The following is a 15,183-nucleotide window of genomic DNA, read 5'->3' on the forward strand; positions in this document are numbered from 1 at the left end:
GCTAGGTGGCGCGTGGATCGAGATATAGAGAAAATTTAATTTCAAATGGAAATTTTGCGATCGACTTTTAACGTACTTCTCGGCGATCCAGAGACTTGAAACTTAGCACATGGTTTGCGAGTCGATGGCACTACAATTCGTGGAAAACAAAATGCCGCCAGGTGGCAAACGAATTGAGATAAACGAAAATCCCTGAAAATCTCTGAAAAAACGCAGGGAATCTTGCGATCGATTTTCAAGTAACTTCCCGGCGAGTTAGAAACCTGAAACTTGGGCCGTGAGCCAGAACCCGGTGACAATGCAATATTTGATCCAAAAAATTTCGCTAGGTGGGGCATGGATCGAGATATTAAGAAAATCAGTTTTGATTTGGGAATCCTTCAATCCATTTTTAACTAACTTCCCGGTGACCTAGAGACTTGAAACTTGGCACACAGTTCGAAGCTTGATGACAATATAATTAATGGAAAACAAAATTCAGCTAGGTGGCGCGCTGAAATAGATAACTACAAATCCTTGAAAAACGAGGGGAATCTTGCAGTCGATTTTTAAGTAACTTCCCGGTGAGCTAGAGACCTGAAACTTGGTCCATTTATATAAAGGTAGTCCTTAAAATTTTTTTATCATCTTTTATTTATTTTTAAAAATTAAATTTTTTGATTTTTAAATATTTTTATTTTTTATTTGCAAACATTTTTATTTTTAAATATTTTAGGTATTTTTATTTATATTTGGGCAATTCACTGTATCTGCTATGCTTCAATCCAGGCACGCTTAACCAACGAACCGATATCATTTCGTTACGATAATTAACGTTAATAAACGAAACAAAGTCATTTGGTTAAGAACGTCAAATTAACGAAATGATTTTGTTTCGTTTTCTGCCATATCAAAACGAAATCAAATCGTTTATGTTGATTATTAATTTCGAACTCTGCTGGCAAAGTTGATTGATGGCGGAGTCATTGAAGGTGAAAGCATTAGCCAAGCTGATTGCAACTTTTCTCATGAGTACGAAAATTTCTCAGAGTATGTTTGACATTGCCACCAACGAATTACACAAACAAATTACATGGAGTTTGCGTGTATGTCCGACCCCTGTTACCACCTTACGGCTTCACCATGGCTACAGCATTGCCAGCACAATTCAAACATAAAGTATCACGTTTTTGTTAACGTTTTTAACGTTATACTGTTTTCACACAGAAACTTAATGATCTCATTTCACCTTCTAATGAAATCGTAAATTTTTGCTTTCACACAGAAGTAAGTGCTCGATTAGTATAAAGGATGAAATGTCAAGCGAATAAAATGACAATGCTATATGACAGAGAATCATGGCGGAAAGATACAAGGTGGCAGCATGGTGACATACCTACATACATAAATAAGAATTCCATGTACTTTGTTTTTGTAAATTCTATGGACAAATGTCAAAATCGTACTGCGCCGGAAGTTGATGTATCAAATCAAATACAAAAGGTTATAATCAGCTGTTCGATGCGGCCACCTTGTATCGTTCCGCCATGCAGACAATGACATTTACTTTGACAAATGACATTTTTAAGCACTGAACGCACCAAAAACTAACAAATTGAATTCTCCCAACAGAGTTGCATTGTGCTTTTGACTTCATTAGGCATTCGATTAGCTACTAATGAAATAATTATAGATTCGAATTTTGTAGGGAAGATTGGGCTCAATAAGCGTCTTAATGTAGAAAACTGCCTTTATTATTCAATAAGCCGTCTGTGTGAAAACAGTATTAACGAAAGCTTTTCGTTTCGCTTAAAAACGAGATACAATTTATCTTGATAATTTCTTTATCGATAATATTTCGGAGTGTTTCAACGGAAACGGTGGAAATTTTTTGATAAACGATTATCTTAACGTTAAGGTGCATCCCTGCTTCAATCCATGATACATACAGACGTTAGGCACTTGGCTTTTGCGGGGACTATGACAATTTCACCAAAAACAAGCTACCAGATTGAAATATATTACGAATTTTTCTAATTTTGGTGGATTTAATATTAACGAATACGAATAAATTACTTTCATAGTTATTTTAAACAAAAAGAAAAAAAAAATGAGCCCCATGTCTTGGAAATATTTTATTACGAAATATCAGACTAGAAAAGAAGGTTTTCAATAAATTTTTCGAGGTCCCGAAAATTGTTTTGGATCGAAGTATTCAAAGCAAGGGAATATAGCCTTCTTTAGTGCCGTACGTTTGCACAGAACATTTTGACAAAACATACACGTTTGTCAATTGCTCAGAGGAGTTCCTTATAAACCGACACCGCAATTTCTTGATACATTGGATAAAAATCCACATTTTTTATTTTTTTTATTTATTGTATAATTAAGCCTTGCGCTTTAGGGGGGAATTGTCAAACCATTTTTTGGGGAGAACATTACCCTGTAGCTCTGCAGGTTAGCCACTAGTTATGAGAGTGTTTTTGCTCTTTGCACCAGGGGTCACCTTTGGGACAGTCCGCCTATACACATTCTGTTACCTTTTAGCATTGACATAGATGTGCAGACTTTGGAAGTACACTTTTTCACAACATACCTCGAGAAATATCCGCTGTAGAGGCATGATAATAGGGCCATGCTAGAACAACATAATTTTTCGTGTATTTTTTCCGTCTAGGGGTCAAGCTGCCATAATGATATTAGTTATTTACCAATGTATGAGTCATTATCCACTATTTTTCAATAAAATTGCATGTTTTACTGTATTCTCAATCGATATATATGCACATAAATCGTGCTAAAGCATATTATTATTGTCTCAGATAGAGTTGGGTCGTTTCGTTCTGAACTTGTTCAATTGACCGGGTCTCTCAACTGAACAAGAGAACTAGATCTTCGATTTCGGTTCTTTTTGTTCTTTTAGTTCATTTGTTCTTTTAGTTCGTTTTATCTAATGTTATTCTTTCTCTCTTCTCGTTCGCGAACACTGTAAATTCATACATACATTCGCAGAAATTCACAGTGAGCACGAATGTAGATGATGCCACTTACACTAAAGATATGTGTGGTCATCTTTGTGTGGGGCACTGCTACAATAATATATGTATGGACTATTTATGAAAAACATGTTTTGTAAGAAACTAACTATTTATTAAACTTGAAAAGTTCATATTTACAATTTGTGTATGTACCCTTTCAATTTCCTGGATCTTCCGAAATTTGTAACTTTTTTTGAAATTAATTATACATATATATATTAACTTATTTTTTCATTACTCATTAAATATACCTACACAAAGCATTGCTGCATACACACCCCTATCTATACTTGTTGGCTTTTTTCGCGGGTGCGAGCAGCAGTGATCAAATTTGCTTGAAAAAAAAAAAAGAACAGATGAACAAAAATCACAACTTGTTCGTTCACCAGAAAAAGAACGAAAGATTCGAATTTCTGAAATGAACGAAAAAGCACAACTCTAGTCTCAGATGACCATTACGTTTTCATCCTAAAGGAAATTTCCATCTCGGAAAACCACAATTTCGCCTTAAACAGTAACGGCATGGCAACGCTTCTGGCTAAACAACAAACATTATGAAACTTACAAAAATTCCCAAATACGTCAAAAAAATTTGAGTCGAACTACCTTCTTTTTTTTTGTATCATGGCTTCAATAAATATATGTACATATTGGAAACCATGGAAACAACTTATTTCATAAAATTTTACATGGATAGAGTTGGGATTCTACCGGGTATTTACCATTTTTATGGGTAAATACGAGGAAAATACCCGGAATATTCCTTTTTTGTATCTTTTTTTGGTTATTTAAAATCGTTTTAATCAAGGCTGCTTGGAATATCAATTCAGCAATTAAATTTATACGTCATTTGAAATTAAAAAAATTTCGTTTTGATTTTAAACGAACAACCCAGCAAACTTTCGGAGTCAACAATTAGTCTGAAAGGAGTCTAAACTTTGAATCGTTTGCACTCGTTATGAACTCATTTAGGAGCCTGAAGCGAATTCTATATGCTTATGTTTTGCCTCTAACATAAGTCTTCTACAGGCCTCCTTCCGATATCATATATGAACCTTATTGGCGTCATATACTGCTAATTTTGAGTCTTTTAATGACACTACTTCAGGGCTTCTAGGAAGAATTTTTGACATATATCCGAAGCGGAAAACAGGGGAGAAAATTGTTGTGATAAAACTCCCATGAGGATAAGATAGAAATGAAATAAGTATTAGTTGAATTAATTATTTATTTAGAATAAATTGTAGCAGAAAATTTCTGAGTTTTTATTCCGGAGCTGCCTTGTTTACTAATTTTAAAATTTTTCGTTTGTTTATAATTTCATTAAATCGGAGTCATAAAAGGCTCTAAGATGATAGCATTTTTGAAGCTTTTCATTCATATTAAACTCCAGAACTGTAAAAGAATATTTATAGGGTACACATATTTACGCAAACAAAGCTACCCCTCAAACATGCTCACGGCGATCATAATTTAAGAAACGAGTCCAAGATAAGTGGGCAATGTATGAATCAGAAAAGCGTCGAAACGCGTTGGAGGGTAAAAGAAAATTTAATTTTTGCCTTTTATTTAACGGCCTAAAAGCTCCTAACCTAGCATGCAAAAATTTTCATTTATCAACTATTTATATTCGTCACAGCGAGTTTGGAACAAATTTTGAACTTTTCATTTTAATACAAAATGAATTACATTTGTACATTATTTTTACCCTTGATATTCTTTTTTTTGTATAAGCATCGACGCTTTTCCGTTCATGGACGCTTCTCGACATTTTTAATGTGACCGCAAAGCTGCCACGCTCTGTCAAGGTTTTCCGAACTATATATGACCCCAATAAGCGCTGACGATGCCTAATAAATAGGCCATATAGGTGTCAGATAATCAGAGTTTATTAGAGTTAAAAATGACGCCGGAGAGTTCCAGTAGAGTATAATGTGAGCTATTTAAACGCCTTTTAAGACTTATGTCGGACTGTTATTTAGGCTCAAATAATATACGTTAATAGGCTCATATAGGACGACCGTTGCAAGAAGGAAATACGTTGGTTTCGGCCTCCCAAATGAGCACATACCGGCTGTAAACGCTCCAATTTAGATATTTTTCCGACTCTTTTTTGACTTAAAATGTTTACTGGGTAAACTTAAATATTTGCAACGGCATGCATTATTAGCTAAATATTTTTGAAAAACGTTGGATTACAGATGAAAACTAATTCAACCGATAGCGTAATGGATAACTACCATCCAATATAGGACAAATTGGGTACATTTTGGATTGAATTTGTGTGTTTGTTGCCCATAATTTCCAAAAGATTATTTTTACCCTTCTTTTGGGTAAATATTTGTGAATTTACCCATTTTTACCATATACATACATATAACCAATTTACCGGGTATTTACCATTTGGGTATTTACCCCTTTCCCATCTCTATACATGGATAATAAGCAAAAACTTTACCTTCTAAATTTCAAGAATTTGACACAATAATAAAATAATTTAAAAAAAATGTTTAAGTTAAACGGTTTTATTGAAAACAATACTTACATGAAATAATAAAAATACGAAAAGCTAGAAAATAATTACGTAGGCCCTAGGGACTAGTCATCCATCACACTCCTTATCAATCTAGGGCGTTGATCAGACAATTAAATAAAAGCGTTGGGCGCGTAAAATTTCTAAAAATGTGAGGCGTAGCATAACCTGATTAAGGTTCAGTTGGTTTTACTTACGACTATCAATAGAAATATGACGCTTCCAACGCTTTTATTTAATTGTCTGACCAACGCCCTAGATTGATAAGGAGTGTGATGACTAGTACCTAGGACCTACCTAATTATTTTCTAGCTTTTCGTATTTTTATTATTTCATGTAAGTATTGTTTTCAGTAAACCCGTTTAACTTAAAAACTTTTTTTAATTATTTTATTTTCAAGTTTTTAGTCTTTATTTAATTGCCTATTATTTCTCATTCTATTTAGACAATTTGTAACAACCTAAGTCCTCAATACATAATCCTTCCAAAGACTTTACTCGACTCTGCGCCACGTATGCTTGTCCCTCCTCCAACTCTAAAATATTTTCATGTCACTTCTACTGGACTGTATGCAATATTTGTTCCAAATATGATCCAAATCGGGCATCATAGGTCGCTTTCTATTCATGTATGTATTATGTGTTCCAAATATGGACCAAATCAAATCGGACCACAAATACGATTTTTGTGAATATATCGATACCTGCGCCACCTAGCGGCGATTTTTTTCACAGGTCGATTTCTATTCTTGCATGTATTTTGTGTTCCAAATATGAGCCAAATCGGACCACAAATGCGAATTTTGCGAATATCTCGATCCTTGCGCCACCTAGCGGCGATTTTTTTCTTATTATTGCATTGTCATCAGGTTCTGAACTATATTCCAAGTTTCAACCTTATAGCTTATCGGGAAGTTACTTAAATTTCAATTACAAAATTCGTGCCAGCAGCCTACCAGCCATCCAACCAACCAGCCTGTCAACTCAAGCTAAATAAAACCGTTTAAAAATACTTCTAAATTTAAGTTCAAGCTATAAAAACTAAATCGTATTATTTAAATCACTCTGCCCGTTACAGCTATGAAATTTTTTTGTGAAATTCCCGTGAAAAATTGTTACCCTTTTATGGATAAACCCCTATATTCATAAAAAATATAACAGGTTTAAAAAGCATTTTAAATTGACATTACCGTACAAATTTTTAGCTATAGAGCTTTTTTTTTTCAGCGCACTGCCCTCAAGTGGCCCGATGAAACCAGGCTAATCCTGTTTTTTTTTTTTTCATTCATACATATTTTCGTTTTGTCTTTTTTTTTTGTATCCTAATTCCAATTTATGTATTATTTATAATTTGTTTGTTACCGAGTCTTTGAGAGGCAGTGGATTCTTAAGCGCCGAGATCTAAAACCGCTCAGCTACAGAGAAACTCATCAGCTGAGAAATATAGATTCACAAAATACAATAGATTAAAAGTATAAATATAATTTTTTTGATTATTAAGAGAAGATAGAACCGTCTTTTTTATGGCAAAGAGCGGGGTTCGTGTAGTTGGAAATTGCTTCTGCATTGTTTAAGAATTATAGGTTTATAATGCCTTGAAATTCGGCATGGAACATTCAAGTTTACTTCGTTCAAAAGAAATGGGCTTGAAATCGATCCACTTAAAAGTCTGGCCATAAATAGTACACCTAACATTTCTCTACGGCTTGCAAGGGTAGGAAGATTTATTAGTTTTAATCGATTCGTGTAAGGAGGAAGATTATACGGATAGTCCCATTGAAGATTTCTCAAGGCGAAAAGTAAAAATTGTTTTTGAATTGATTCTAGTCTATCCACATGAACATGATAACGCGGATTCCAAATTATCGATCCATATTCTAATATCGGCCTCACCAATGATGTAAAAAGGGTTTTTGTATCGTAAGGATCACTAAACTCTTATGCGCATCTTTTCACAAATGCTAAAACTCCTCTCGCTTTATTGACTGTGGCATTAATATGAGGGTTGAAACTAAGTTTGCAATTCATTGTAACTCCCAAGTCGACAAAAACAGAGCTTGGCCATTAATTGTGTAGGAAGCTGGCTGTATGTTCCCACATGAAAAACACATGTATTTACATTTTTCTATGTTGAGAGGCATAAAATTCGCATTACACCAAGTAACTAAACGATTTAAATCCGCCTGGAGTACAGAACGTGCTTCAACCGACGCGTATGACTTAAAAAGTTTTACGTCGTCGGCATACATTAAAATTTTAGAATATTTTATAGTTGTGGAAACATCGTTTATCAACAGAATAGGACCGAGATGGCTGCCCTGAGGCACACCGGAGGGAACATCGATGACATTCGAACAAATGTTTTTAAAAATGACTCGTTGAGTTCTACCGCAAAGATAGGAGGAGATCGAGCGAGTTAGGCCAGGTTGAAAACCAAGCAATTCGAGTCTATAAACAAGTAATGAGTGGCGTACTTTGTCGAATGCTTTGCTGAAATCAGTGTATATAACGTCGGTATGATGATTGTTTCTAAACCCATTAAAGACGTGAGTTGTAAATTCAAACAAATTGGTTGTGTGATTTGGCTCTACAAAAGCCATGCTGAGAACTATCTTTCAATGTAGAAATCGAAAATGTAAGGTGATTAGTAACGATTGCTTCGAAAAGCTATTTTAATTATTATGAATATGGAGGGAAAAGTACAAAAGGTTTATAAAACTTTTTAAAATGACGTGCCCATTGCAAATTCATATAATAGGAGCGTAAGTGGCTCTTTATGCACAAACATTTGTGTTGTTGAAACTCGTTATTTGCGGAAGAGGGGGTAACGAGGAAAGCGCGGGCACCGAGTTTCTTGCGCTTGGCGACTTGCTGTGAGCAGTCTTCCTTCTGCTTTAAAAATCTGACTTTTTGGAATTTTTTTTTTTTTTTTTTTTTGATTGAGGAACTTTTGGTTGATTTTGAATATAAATTTGTATAAGTTTATTTAATATTTCTTATACGGGACCATATATTCCGTTTGCCCGATATTAGATGAGGCTATAGTGCTATGGGAATACGGCCTGCACTCAAGCTGCCCCGTGGCCTTAAGTCTTGTTGCAGTGGCTAATATGGCAAGTAATGCTACTGTCGGAATAGCTTTTAGGGCTCCATTTATGCTAATCATTGATAATATGCATGCCCCTCAAGTTTTTTGGTATTCGTATCGTTTTGTGTGGCTGCCCACCAAACAAGGACCCCATAGTAGAGTATGGGTTTGACAATTGCCGTAAGAGAGTTTGGGGATAGGCCCCACGTGCATCCTAGCATCCTCTTGGATGCATACAATGTCGCGGAGGTTTTCTTCGCTCCCTCTTTCACAGACACTTACTATTTAGGATGACTCCTAGATATTTGGGGCTATATTTTTCTGGAAGGGTTACACCTGCAAGCTTAGGCTTGGTCCAATTAAATAAAATAAAAAAATAAATGAAAGGCCCGATAACCTCCGAAGAGATTTAAGGCCGAGCTTCTCTTCCAATTTGCGTCGTTCTCCTGTTAATTTTTCCTACAAATTGGCGGGCGGGACGTACTTGTTTTATGCCGATTCCGAACGGCATCTGCAAGACAGATGAGTTTTCAATGAGAGCTTTCCATGGTAGAAATACATTCGGAGTGCTTGCCAAACACTACCTAGGGACGACCCCGCTTAGAAAAATTTTCTTCTAATTGAAAAAACTTGTTTCTAAAATTTTGATATTGCTTTGTCCGGGGCGTAAACCCGGGATTTTCGGTGTGGTAGGCGGAGCACGCTACCATCACACAATAGCGGTGGCTTGGTTCAATTAGGGACCTTATATTCTCTAGTAAACAATACTAGCTCGATTTTTTCCGCGTTGGTGGTTAACTCGACGCCAGATGCCCAGGCCTGTACATCCCGAAATGCCTGATCCATCAGAGAGCTGATTGAGGTGCAGTTTGACTGGTCCTCCGTCGAACCGCCTAAGCAATTGGTTGATAACCTACGTCACCAATGCTGTGGAGGCCCCTAAAACCCCACCTTGTGGCGCTCCTTTGTATACAGACTTTGTTGCATCGCATAGACCCCATTGCGACGTGATCACTCTGCAGCCTAACTTCGAGCCGATCCATTTCGTAAAGGCGGGAGGAAATTTAATTGAGTTGAGACTGTCCATGTTGAAAGCTCCAAGAAGACACCTAGAGCATATTCCTGGTGTTCCAGGGCTTTCTCTATATTTATGACCCCCTATACAATGCAGTATCGATTGACATGCCTTTGGTGTAGGTATATTGTACTGAAAAGATTAACTCCTCATTCATATTTGATTTTATATACACATCTTTTAATCTCTCTAGGGTTTTGAGCAAAATAGATGTCCAATTAATGGGCATGTAGTCCTTCGGATACAGATGACTGATTTTCCCCCTTTCGGTATGAAGATTTCTCGAAGAATATCGCATCTGGACCCGGTGATTTGAACTTGGCAAAAGATTTCATTGCCTATTCAATTTTGGTATTTCTCATCAACCCTGGTACCTCTCGCTCCGTATTAGGAGCGTATACGTTGTTACAGCATATTCTGATGGGAGGTGTGCGTTAAGTAGTGCCTTAATGGACTCTTCATAACTGTGTGACCATTCCTCGACTATCTGTTTTATCAATGCCTGGGTCGCATCTCCCTTGGATACGACTTTCCTCAGTCTCGCTGTTTGGCTGGAGCATTCTTTTGTCAGCACAAACATTTTTTCACGAAACCCACTTCGAGCTGTTGATTTTGCGTTTAAAGATCCACAGCAGAACTCTATATTGGTGCCAGTAGGTATCTAATCTGTAAAAATTCTGAATCCCGAAATAATCATGAGGTATTCTAAAAGTAGTCCCGAAAAGATTCCATACACGGTTTCAAACTGGCCCAAATAGTTCCGATTTCATCCTGAAAAATATTCCAAACTGTTTTTATATAATCTCGGGAGTACGGAAATGGTTCCGGAATGATGCCGAAATTGTCCTGTAAGTAACCAGAAGACACAATCTTTTAGACTAACATCTATATAAAACCTTGAACCGTGCATACATCTTAAGCTTATCTTAATCTTAATCTTATTTAATATTATAAATGCGAAAGTTTGGATGTTTGTCCAGACGTTTCTCTTTGTGAATCAATCACTCAGGAACTGCTGGACGGACATACAGCGAATAGAAATAGAAAGGCCGGGGTCCCGTGACCATTCCAACAATTACTTTTTAATAATTTTTACACATTATAACTCTACGTATCTTGACCTTCACCAATATTACAAAGTCAAAGAGTCAAATAAGTCGAAGGCTTATAAAGTGAGCAGTGACAACCTCCGTATCAACCATCTCCCCCCTCTGGTGCATTTTTGGTATCTGGCTCATACAGATCGAGATCTAAATAATTTTGGAAAAACAATTAGTGGTGCTCCCCATCATCTCCCGCCATCCGCCCTCCTTCAAATGTTTTTATGAGCAAACTTTTATTAGCTTTAACTGTATTTTTTTTTTTTTTGTAACTCTTAATTCGCTTCAACGCGCCTGCTGCCTTATTAACATGCTTTTATAATTAGCTCCACGTTATTCGTAATCCCGTTGGGGTCATATCGAGACGCTTCCGCGATCATTTTTGGATGGTTTTCGGGATCCGTCCGGGATCCCGCCGGGGTCATTTCGTGACTTTTTTGGGGCTTTTTTGGGACCCTTCCGAGATCATTTCTGTACAGTTTTCGGTATCCGTCCGGGATCCTGTCGGGGTTATTTTGGGACTATTTCGCGATCATTTGGGGACACTTTCGGCATCATTTCTGGATGGGTTTCGGGATTCGTCCAGCATCTCGTCGGGTATTTTCGGGATCATTTTCACACGTTTGAGAGATAAATTCTTGATGGTTTTCGGGATAATTACAGGGCTTTTTCGGGGTCATTTTCGGTCCCTTCCGTCATCATTTCTGGATGCTTTTCGGCATCCGTCTGGGATCACGTCGGGGTAATTTCGGGACTATTTCAGTTTCATTTGGGGTACCTTCCGGCATCGTTTCTAGATGTTTTTCGGGATCGGTCCGGGATCATTTTGTGTGTATATTGCCATAAAACCAGATTAAATACGGAAAAGCACACATACCCCGCTAATTAAGTTATATTTGTTCCCAAACTAATTGTGTGATCTATTGTATACTGCCATAAAACAATATTAAATACGGAAAAGCACACATACCCCACTAATTAAGTTATATTTGTTTCCAAACTAATTGTGTGATCTATTGTATACAGCCATAAAACAAGATTAAATACGGAAAAGCACACATACCCCACTAATTAAGTTATATTTGTTTCCAAACTAATTGTGTGATCTATTGTATACTGCCACAAAACAAGATTAAATACGGAAAAGCACACATACCCCTCTAACTAAGTTATATTTGTTCGCAAACTAATTATGTGATCTATTGTATACTGCCATACCGCACTTATCTAATATCTAATCTAATCTAATCTAATATATGTGACCTAGTCTATGAGAAGGTGGCCTATACCTAAATAACTACTACTAAGAAACTGAAGAAATGCATTGTTTATCTTTAACAGCTGTTTCTCGCAATTTATTTTTTGAGTCATAAGCCACCTTTTCATAGACCGGGTCACATGTATTATAAATGAGAAAGTTTGGATGTTTGTCCGGACGTTTCTTTTTGTGACTCAATCACGCAAGGATGGCTACACGGATTTTGATGAAATTTGGGACAGAGACAATAGTATACTAGCGAAATATTTTTTGAACATGGAAAGGGGGAGGGGTTTCCACGACCCTTCGAATAATTACTTTTTAACAATTTTTACACATCATAACTTTACGTATACTGACCTTTGCCAATATTACAAACTCAATTGGTCAAATAAGTCGAGGGCTTACAAAGTGTGCAAAGTGGGCAGTGACACGCTCCATTCCCCCCCCCCCCCCCTCCTCCACTCCCCTCGGGTGCAAAATCTATAAATTGTTATAACTCAATGTAAATTTTCTCCTAAATCAATAATTTTTAATATCTGGTTCATACATATCGAGATCTAAACAATTTTGGAAAAACTATGAGTGGTGCTGTCCTTCTCCTCCCGCCATCCGCCCTCCTTTAATTGATTTTATTAGCACGCTTTTATTAGCACGACCTGTATGTTTGTAACTCTTCATTCGCTTCAACGCGCCTGCAGCCTTATTAACATGCTTTTATAATTAGCTTCAACTTATTGGTAATCCCGTCAGGGTCATATCGAGACCCTTCGGGGATCTTTTCAGGATGGTCTTCGGGGTCTGTCCGGGATCCCGTGGCACAGTGTAACTTTTTTCACTTTTAGGATGACAAAAGTCCAAAAAATAATGTTCTCCAATCTCAAAAATGTTTTGACATGCAACAGATTAATAACCAGCTGTTAAGAAAATGTATACCTAGCAAAGTAAAAAACCCACGATCACCATGATAAGCATTATGAAACTTGGATAATTGAAAAATGTGTAAAAATCATTTCACAGTCCAAAATTTTTTACCAATTTTGTGGCCACGTGGTGGATTTTTCGATAACTGTTTTGACTTCAAACTATTTTATTTAACATACTTGGATGGTTTGTAACAGCTTTGGAAAGTTTCAGCCACGTAAGCATTTTTAATTTTTTTTTTTTTAGACAGCCACTAAAAGTAAGCAAAAAAAAATTTTCGTTTTCCATATAATAAAACTTACCTGATTCCCCCCAACTCCATTGAACGAATAAATACACATTAAAGAGAGTTTCATACAGTTTCAAATAAAAACAAATAAGGAAGGTTAAGTTCGGGTGTACCCGAACATTACATACTCAGTTGAGAGCTATGGTGACAACATAAGGGAAAATAACCATGTAGGAAAATGAACCGAGGGAAACCCTGGAATGTGTTTGTATGACATGTGTATCAAACGAAAGGTGTTAATGAGTATTTTAAAAGGGAGTGGGCCTTAGTTCTATAGGTGGACGCCGTCTCGAAATATCGCCATAAAGGTGGACCAGGGGTGACTCTAGAATATCTTTGTACGATATGGGTATCAAATTAAAGATATTAATGAGAGCTTTAAAAGGGAGTGGTAGTTGTATATGTGAAGGCGTTTTCCAGATATCGACCAAAATGTGGACCAGGGTGACCCAAAAAATCATCTGTTGGATACCGCTAATTTATTTATATATGTAATACCTGCCAAGATTTCAAGGGTTCTTTATTTCGCCCTGCAGAACTTTTTCATTTTCTTCTACTTAATATAGTAGGTGTCACAACCATTTTACAAAGTTTTTTCTAAAGTTATATTTCGCGTTAATAAACCAATCCAATTACCATGTTTCATCCCTCTTTTCGTATTTGGTATAGAATTATGGCATTTTTTTCATTTTTCGTAATTATCGATATCGAAAAAGTGGCCGTGGTCATAGTCGGATTTCGTTCATTTTTTATACGAAGATAAAGTGAGTTCAGATAAGTACGTGAACTAAGTTCAGTAAAGATATGTCGATTTTTGCTCAAGTTATCATGTTATCGGCCATGCGGAAGGACAGACGGACGACTGTGTATAAAAACTGGACGTGGCTTCTACCGATTTCGCTCTTTTTCACAGAAAACAGTTAACGTCATAATATCTATGCCCCTACCAAATTTCAAAAGGATTGGTAAATTTTTGTTCGACTTATGGCATTAAAAGTATCCTAGACAAATTAAACGAAAAAGGGCGGAGACACGCCCATTTTGAAATCTTCTTTTATTTTTGTATTTTGCTGCACCGTATCATTACTGGAGTTGAATGTTGACATAATTTACTTATATACTGTAAAGATATTACATTTTTTGTTAAAATTTTACTTTAAAAAAAATTTTTTTTTAAAAGTGGGCTTGATCCTTCTCCGATTTTGCTAATTTTTATTAAGCGTACATATAGTAATAAGAGTAACGTTCCTGCCAAATTTCATCATGATATCTTCAACGACTGCCAAATTACAGCTCGCAAAAGTTTTAAATTACCTTCTTTTAAAGTGGGCGGTGCCACGCCCATTGTCCAAAATTTTACTAGTTTTCTATTCTGTGCCATAAGGTCAACCCATCTACCAAGTTTCTTTGGTAATGAATTATCGCACTTTTTCGGTTTTTCGAAATTTTCGATATCGAAAAAGTGGGTGTGGTTATGGTCCGATTTCGTTCATTTTAAATAGCGATCTGAGATGAGTGCTCAGGAACTTACATACCAAATTTCATCAATTTACCTCAAAATTTACTCAAGTTATCGTGTTAACGGACGGACGGACGGACGGACATGGCTCAATCAAATTTTTTTTCGATCCTGATTATTTTGATATATGGAAGTCTATATCTATCTCGATTCCTTTATACCTGTACAACCAACCGTTATCCAATCAAACTTAATATACTCTGTGAGCTCTACTCAACTGAGTATAAAAAAAACACCATTGCGAAATTTTGCGTTTTTCTTTGTAATCGCCAACTTAAGGTCTCTATGCTCACGTATGAAGCGCAGTGACCTAACAATGGAATGTCCTCAATTCAAGTCTATAATACTAGATCCCAAAAAGAGGCAGTTATACCTGAAATG

General features: G+C 36.4%; 1 protein-coding gene across 6 annotated transcripts in view; it reads right to left on the bottom strand.

The window, feature by feature from the left end:
- Nucleotides 1–15,183, bottom strand: part of LOC137236382 (phospholipase A2 inhibitor) — a 400,946-nt gene that overhangs the window by 361,273 nt on the left and 24,490 nt on the right. The gene's annotated exons all lie outside the window — the stretch shown is intronic.

The sequence above is a fragment of the Eurosta solidaginis genome, chromosome 1 (assembly GCF_040869045.1).
Source record: "Eurosta solidaginis isolate ZX-2024a chromosome 1, ASM4086904v1, whole genome shotgun sequence".
Lineage (NCBI taxonomy): Eukaryota > Metazoa > Arthropoda > Insecta > Diptera > Tephritidae > Eurosta > Eurosta solidaginis.